At 33.2% G+C, this 9,026-nt stretch overlaps 1 pseudogene; it reads left to right on the top strand.

The window, feature by feature from the left end:
* Nucleotides 1–3,442: 3,442 nt before the first annotated feature.
* On the top strand, nt 3,443–3,542 carry LOC138810949 (U6 spliceosomal RNA; annotated as a pseudogene).
* Nucleotides 3,543–9,026: the final 5,484 nt, after the last annotated feature.

Here is a 9,026-nt window from a genome sequence, read left to right as displayed (position 1 = left end):
TTTAGGAAATTAGTTTGGCTAATTACTTTGCCAGAACAAAGAATGAAAGATATAATTCAAAATCACTTGACTTAAAAGTATGAAGAAAGAGTAGTGAAGAGAGATGAGAGAAAACATAGAGGACTCTTCTGTCTCCAGTGGAGTAATGGATTCTTTATCTTGTTTCTTCCATTCTATCTTCACAAGCTATCAAGTGTGGCTGAGGACTGGAGTATCCATTGCAGACAAAGAGAACTCACAGAAGAAAATATTTGCAGCAGATGTAGGTGATTCACAACCTTAGACAATCTACTTAAATCTGTTCAAAATTCTCTGCTACCCCAAACTGCCCTCTTTGAACAGCTTTGTTTTACTAGTCCCAAGACTACCCTTCATGAACTATTTAAAATTTTGAGAGGTCATATACATCCTCTCTAGAGATTGCTGTTTGGTTGTGATTTTTGTGTGTTTTTGTTTTTTGTTGTGTTTTTTAATTAAATTTCAAAAGGTTGTGCAAGTGTATTACAATAAATATGTCCATCTAATTGTCCAATGCTCCTGGATCAGAGTGACTCCTTCTATCATTCTCAACCAACCCCTTCTCCAAGATGTATTTCAGATTTATCACTTCCTTTATCACATGTGTACATTGAGTATTCTAGCTGTACTTGCCCCTTGTTCCATTTTTCATTCATTCTGTCTTTACTATTATTCCCCTCTGGTTTCAACTTCCTGATAGTCATTCTGTTAAACTGTTAATATTTTGAAAGGTTTATATAATATCCATGGAGTTTCAATCCTGCGTACACTTGAACTGATGTCAGCTTATATTTCCATAGTTCATTCATCTGCAATAACAATTTGCAAGACTGGAGATGTGAAGCACCTAGACATGATTTTATTCTCATCCATTTGTAAGATTAATCTTTAGTCAACAAGAAAGTTTAAAAATGGCTTAGAATATATTCCTAACTACCAAATTTTATAAATGGCTTTGAAAAAAGGTTTGTGATTATTTTATTTTACATGGGATAATATTTTCTACTACCTATAAGTTTTGGAAAAAGAAGACGACTACAATTTACTACTATACAGGAATATGGTAGAAATAGAAGACAGATTTTATGTTTGTCACATCTCTGATGAGTACCCATATTCATGACTTTAAGTCATATTTCTTACTATGTTAGACTGATAGGTAAAACATAAAACAACATATGATAAAGCAACTATTTGTGACTTTTTAAAATGTACCTTAGTAAGTGATTAAACTTACTTTATTAGCTAGTGTTTGGGTTTGAATTATGGGAGGTTTTTCTATTTGACACATCTCTGTAAGGCACCTACTGAAAAACACAAATGGTGGGTGGTACTATTTCTACACTTTAATGAATGGTTGAACCTGTTTGGCATTAGTGCTGGGTAAATAAAACAACTCTATTGTAACTTGCACCCTAAACTTGAAAACTTTGTAATGTCAATATTGTCTACTTGTCAAATGTTATTTTGGTGTATGTGATTTTTAAAAAATTATTTGAAAAGGAATCTGTTTTCAGGAGATTAAGTGTAGGTTATCATTGGTTTGAGAATGATAACATTTTTATTCTACAGAAACAAGTTTTACTGAAGTACCAGTATTTTGAAGCATTAACGATCTTCTCAATTAATGTTTTTGTGAATTATATTTGACCTGTAAGTCAAGTTTTCCTAGCCTTGGTAGACCAATTATGGATCTATCGTTCTAGGAACTATTTATTTTTGCCTACTTATCCTGGACTGAAATCTTTGAGTAATCATTAGAAGAGGGGTATTAAAAATAATTTTGTGACATTTGTGATCTTGGTCACTCATATGGGCTGGTCATTTGTAAACTGAAAGTTTGAATTGCTGTACTGTCTCTCAGATTTTGTGATCTCATCTTTCATTTTAAGTTGCATTGCATTACACAATTGCTTACCACTAATTCCGGGGTCATAAGGAATTGAGATGGATTTTCAATTACTTTCTGTTAGCATGTTTCATGAGCCTAGGTGAGAAATCTTCCCCTTGTTATCAGATGAAGAGGATAACTAAGACCTGGGATCCTAGGACCCATGGGTCCTGCAGAAGAATAATACCTTTTAGATATCATATCAGCAAAATTTGGGTACAATCAGTAGAAATGCTTCAGAAATATAGAGAAAAACATTTTGCAACCAGTGAGTTAAAACAATAAACAGAGCAGCAGAGTAAAATCCCTTATAGATTAGAGGAAAACAATTGTTTTTTTTTTACAATGTGAATTCAGGAGACCAAGAATACTTAGAACATATCACAAGTTTATACCAAAGACATTGCATTGATACTTTTTATATTCTAATGTACATTCTAAACCTTATTATTTATATTCCAATCTATTTATTGTAATAAATGTCTATTTATTTGTCAAATTATCAATTAATTCTAGTAAGTTTCACTGTGTGAAATAAAATATCAGCACGTATAAATATAAAATATATAACTATAAAATATAAGAAAAAAGGCACATGTTTTGCAATGTTCTGTTGTGGTTAGGGTATCAAAGGCAACTGTGTTTTAAAATATTATTCCATTATTTCTACCTCAGTGTTTGGTAGAGTTGGACCTAAAGCTTTACCATTTGGAGATTTACAGCCTAGAGACAAGAGGAAACACTGTGATTAAAACATTACCAATTTAAGGCCTAATATCGAGGAGAAACATATAGACTTCTCTTGTAACTATGAAAATATTTGATGAAAGAAAGGCAGTAGTGTAAATTCCTGCCTGGATGGATGGTAGACAGGCCAGGACATTTGGTAATCATGCATGTGAAAATTTTTTTCACCTTCTTGGCTTTAGCTACTATTGAAATGTTAGGTATAAAAAACTATTATATTTTGATAAAATACCTTCTAGCCTAAATGATTCTGTCTTAACTGTTTATCTCTCTATGATCCCTTTTAACTAATATTAGTTTTGTTCCAATAAGAAAATTTATGCTGTCAGGGTAAGATATTCTGGTTGGTCTGTTGCTACAGGGAAGAAGAGTAAAGGGTCAGGTAGACATTTGTACCAGTAAGACATCATTTAGGAATTTTTAAGCTGCAGAAGTTTAGAAGTAGCTCTTAAGCAAGACTTACTTTGAATCCATTAGCTCCACAAAGCTAACTCAGTTTATAAATAAGTACTTGAAAAACAATCATCTTTGGACCTAGCTATAAAGGCTTCAAAGTATGATCAAATTTAAAATGAAAAAGACTTAAAATAGTCATAGACAAAAAAAATTGCAAATGTGAGCAATCGACCAAACAATATAAGCTTTTCCCAATATACACAGAATTTTAGAGAAGTAAGATCAATAACTTTTAGGAACAATAAGGTTTCCTAGTTACAAACAGTCAACCAAGGATATATGCCTGTATAAAGATTGCATCAATAACTACTTAAATTTACAGGCTACTACATGCTTCAGCAGGACGTTTACCCAAATTACTACAATATAGAGATTATCATGGCACTTGCACAAGGATGATATGAAAATTTGTGAAATACTCCATATTTTTCATTCTTGAGATGCAAGAAATGAAAAACAGTTATTAAAAATTGATTACAAAAATACAAGTCGTTATGTCGAAAAATGAACTTTACAACTTTGTGCGGGTGGAGGGGTAGCAGGGAGGATTGAGTGGGGGAGCAGGTGAAGGATGGGAATGGAAGGGAAGGGTAAATACAGGAGGAGGCTACAATGCTTGATAAGAAATGTACTCATTATCTTGCCCATGTAATTGTAACTCCTCTGTACAGTATTTTCACAATAAAAAATTTAAAAAGGCAAATGTAACAATATACGTAATTCATTGAACTGAAAGTTAGTTTGACATCAGTGCGTTAAATCCTCACCTTAGAATGGCCTTTACATAGCATAATCTTTACAAAACATTTGAAATTGGATAACATTGTCATTTTATCCCAAAGAAATAAAATACTATAAGGACCTAGGAAAAAAAAGGAATCTTAAACTTTTTCTATATGGAATGCTATCTGAAATAACACATTTATTAACGAACCTATATATTATAAAACAATGTATAATTCAAAGTATTATATCTAGGAGAGAATTAAATAGATTATGGACATTATACAAATAAAATACAGAGTATTTTAAAATATACTTTTTTCATACAAGCACCAGAAATATTTTTAGTTTCTGTACTACTCATTTCAACAGATAAGTTAAAGTGATTTCTGATTTAAAAATCACAAACCCTGCAGAAATCATTATAGATGTATACAAACAACTCTTGAATACATTTTGACATCAGTCAGGCAATTCACTTGAAGAATACTATGGAATCCATGAATTTTTAAAGTAAGATATTGCTGTTGCTTTGTATTGTGAAAATATTTTGTACAGACACAAAGATGGATTGGCATTTTTGAAATTTAAGAATCTTAACCAAACCATTATGAGTTAGGAGAACAATTTTTACAGCCTTCCACAATTTAAAAGAGGTAGTGATACATATTTATCCTTTTGGCAATATTAAATGCAGTTTCTTCCAAGTTGTTCTTCAGACCTGGTTTGATATAATGCTTCAATAGAAGGCGATCCAGCATATCTTCGCTATTTCTATTCCAAGCAGCAAGATGCAAGGGAGTCAAGAGGACTTTAGTTTGGGCATTGGTATCTGCCTCAATGTGAACTAAGAAAGCAGCCACTCTGGTATTATTCAATATATAAGCACTGTGCAGGGGTGTCTAGCCATTCACAGTAATTGCATGAATATCTGCCTTGAGCCACCAACTCATGGACAATGTCTAAGTGCCCACTGGAGGCTTCCCGATGAAGAGAGGTATATTCATCATCATCCCTAGTATTCACATGAGTGGCCTTTTAGGAAAGCAGTGTCTGCACTGTAGTAAGCCAATTATTTTCAGCAGCCCAAACAAAAATTTGCTTTAATACTTCTCCATTTTTTTTTGCAAATGATGACATTCCTCACTTTTTCATCTTGTTCCTTGTCTTCATCAGAATTGCCTAACCAGAGACAGTGAGTACCAGTGGGAATGGGGTGCACATGTATTCCCTAATAGTTCACGTTGGTTGAACTGGTCAGAAAAATCCAGTGAATTTTCTACATCTGTTATTTCACCATGATTTTCTTTCTCTTTTTCCAATTTTACTATTGGAAATTATTCTAACTGGAGAGTAGGGAATTCATAGAGAGCAAAGGAAAGGTTTTCCTCCATATTCAAAGGTACAGACTGAAAATGGGACCAGTGGTGTCTTCATGTGCAGCTTATTATAGGAATGAGAAAATATGAAATAATGCCTTCTAAGTAAATGATTTGGGAAATGGCAGAGCAGAAAGTGAAATGATGCAACCAAAAATATAAAAGCAAAATAAATTAGGATAATTATGGAGCAGTCACATTATCTATGAGAACCATGAAAGGGAGAGAGGAAGAGAGAGACAGATGTACAATGACCTAGCTAGCCACAAAATCCATGCCTCTGATCAATTTATAGAGCAAACAATTTTATTTTTTAAAAGAGGTGGAAATGGAATTTATGAATTTACTTGAAATTAGTAAATACATTTTTATTAGCCTACATAAAGAGACATAGCTTTGACCAAATTACAGACAAAAATCTAAATCCTTGATAATTCTAGTAACAGATCTGACTGAAATCAGTTGAATCACACTTTTCCTGTAGAGTGAAGGAATAGGTTCAGGTTAGGAAAACAGCTAGAGAAGGCAGACCGATTGTATCTGTGACAAAACTTTGTGGAAAATGGTATCAAGGATTAATTACTGGTGATCCACTTGCACTGGAAGTGTGAATCTGAACTATTGCTTGCTGATTCTGAACTATTTCTTTAATAATTATAAGTTCCAAGAAGAAAAGGTGAGATTTAATTGATAGCAAAGGATTAGTAATACACTTTGACTTCTCATTAAGCACCTTCAATCATCAAAATCACATGAAGACAATAGAGAGGCCTACTTTTTTGGATGAAAACAAGTATCTTTAAAAACAAGGTAATTAAGTATTCCTACAAAGGACTTCTATTTTACTACTGCATTATATAGTTTTTTCTAATGTTGGGTAACAAATAATGGATCTATTAGAAAGCTCTTAAAGCTCATATGTTCAATAGTGAGTTCTCTTATATTATACCATGGTATTTTTGTTTATGGTTTTAAGAAGAAATTTGCTAGCTTAAATTTCTGACAAGACAATATCATCACTGTACAACTTGCTTCTATACTCTAAGTTTTAAATTACTATCTAATATGTGTATTAGATAGCTATAGAGGAAAAACTAGAAGCCACACTTGTGGCTCATGTGTTTATCCTAGCTAATCAGAAAGATGAAATCTGAGGATTGTGGTTTGAAACCAAACCAAGCAAAAAAAAGTCCATTAAATTCTGATTTGAAAGTAACCAGCAAAAGCTAGAAATGGAGCTGTGGGACAAGCAGTAAAATTCTAGGCTTGAGAAAACTACAACAAAAAAACAACAAATCCTGGGACAGAGCCAGGCCATGAGTTCAAGCCTAGTATTAACACCAAACAAATGAATTAATTAATTAATTAAAATAAATTAAGTGGTCACATGTGGTGAGGCAAGTAAAATGTAACACCCATGGTGACTCTATTGTGTATTATTTTGTAATAAGGCAAATTAACATTTGTCTTAATCACTAAAATTTTATTTGTACTTTTTTGTACTAAACCCTGAATTTAGCATGCAAGTATATGTGTGTACATATGCACACATGTGTGTATGTTTATATGTGTGTGTGTGCTCTTGCAATGTTGCTTGCCAATGTGGACAAGGTGAGGCTCAAAAGAGCTAACTGTGTTGCAATGTTTTTATTTATCAGTGTTCTGTCATGTCATTTCTGTGGAGCCACCCTTCTGTACATTTTATTTGTCAAATAATAACATCATCATAATCAAAGCATATACAACATTAAGTTAGATAAAAGAGACCACTTTCAGCTCTTATTATATGTTAGGTAAGAAGATACAGATATAATTAGGTAGTAAGTTATTGTTGTAAGATGACTGTCAGTACAAAATATGTATTTGACCTCTTAAATTGGTTATGATTTTAAGATATACTCATGGAGTGAGTTTGACTGACTTGACCAAACAGGTATTACTCTCTGGTTATTCCTGTGAAACACAAGGTGAATAAACTCTTTCTGGATTTCTGTTGAAAATAACTTTCTTTGTAACATCATATCTATTCTCACTAAGATAATCAACCCTGTATTTATTAGGTTTGAATATCCCATCATATTGACTGAAAACCAGTATTGTGGATATGCTTGCTAGATATACCTTTCAAAACAAACAAACAAAAAGCATGTGTCACCTCCAGATTGTGGATGCATTTGAAGTTCTTTTGTACATGCAATGGGATCCTCACTAATGGCTCTTTTGTGAAAGTAACTATCACAACTTTAACAAACAAGGCTTTTCAAATATCTTTTCCAATATAAATAACAACCCCGAGAGCGTCTTGCAATTTCTGAAAAGCCTTTGAATATTTTTAGTATTATTTCAGTTCATTGACTATAGAGCTATAGACATTTCTGAAATAAATATTAAGATCTGAAGATGTAAGTGGGTATATAGGCTTTTTATGCAATAGAATATTATGAAATATTATGAAATAGAATAAAAGGATATAAGTGAATTTGGTAAGCTAATTATTAGAATAACTTTGTTTTCTAGTAACAGTTTTTTTTTTCTTTTTTTGGGGTCCAGTCGTGGGTCCTTGAACTCTGGGCCTGGGCACTGTCCCTCAGCTCTTCAGCTCAAGGCTAGTGCTCTACCGCTTGAGCCACAGCGCCACTTCCGGCTTTTTCCTTTTTGCTTATGTGGTGCTGAGGAATTGAACCCAGGGCCTCATGCATGCAAGGCAAGCACTCTACCACTGAGCCACCTTCCCAGCCCCAGTAACAGTTTTTTGAATGTAGATGATGCAGTTAAATTATTTCCTTTGTGGCTCTGTACTTCAGTTAGTTTTATAATCTTGATAATTATAAGAGTGAATTTGTAGAAAAATAAAGGTATTTGAAAATGATGGATTAATCTTGTGTTTTCTGTTCTACTCCCAAGAAAATGAGTTATTTTCAAGTGTTAATATTTTATCATTGAATCTTCAATATCACAAGAAATTTTGAAAAACATGCAGTAGTATTGATGTCTTTTTAAACCAATTGTATTCACAAGTTGGAGAGTCTTTAATTCATGCTTAGGTCTTGGTGTCCATAATTTTTAACCTCTCGTTCCTAACATTAATGATAGGTAAGACTGCATTTTTGGGTATATGAAAGGTAAATATTTATCTGGGGTCAAAGGTGAGTTTTATATCAGTCTTGCTTTAATAACATTTTAAAGTAATACATTTCTCTCAAAATGTTGGGTATAAAAAGCAATCAAAATACCTCTAATGGTAAACAACTTATGTGAGCTACAATGTGGAAATGATTGGTCTATAAGACCTGCAATCTGTTTCCATCAGGAATTGGGGAGATTATTCTTTCAGTATGACTGCGATGCAGTGTTGTCATGGGATAGAATATAATTTCTACAATTTTGAGCTAGAAATCAAGAATGTTATAGTTTAGCAGTTCCTTTCACCAGGGAGGTATAAATTGATTATGAACTTGGAGTTTTCATATTGCAGTTACCTATTTCCTTTTTTTTTTTTTTTTAGTTGGTCTTGGCACTTGAACTCTGGGCTTGGGTACTGTCCCTGCACTCTTCCACTCAAGTCAAGCACTGTACCGCTTGAGCTACAGTGCCACTTCTGGTTTATTAGCGGTTTATTATAGATAAGAATCTCTCGGACTTTCCTGACTGGGCTGGCTTTGAACCGCATTCCTCAGATCTCAGCCTCCTGAGTAGCTACGATTACAGGTGTAGCCACCGACATCCCGCTTAGTTTCCTATTTTCTAACAAAGATAAAGTGAAATATTATTAGAGTGTGGACAATAATTCTGGGAAATTTTCCTAGAATTAG

This window comes from Dipodomys merriami, unplaced genomic scaffold (genome assembly GCF_024711535.1).
Source record: "Dipodomys merriami isolate MVZ:Mamm:240054 unplaced genomic scaffold, mDipMer1.0.p SCAF_512, whole genome shotgun sequence".
Lineage (NCBI taxonomy): Eukaryota > Metazoa > Chordata > Mammalia > Rodentia > Heteromyidae > Dipodomys > Dipodomys merriami.
This window is presented reverse-complemented; position numbering and strand designations above follow the sequence as displayed.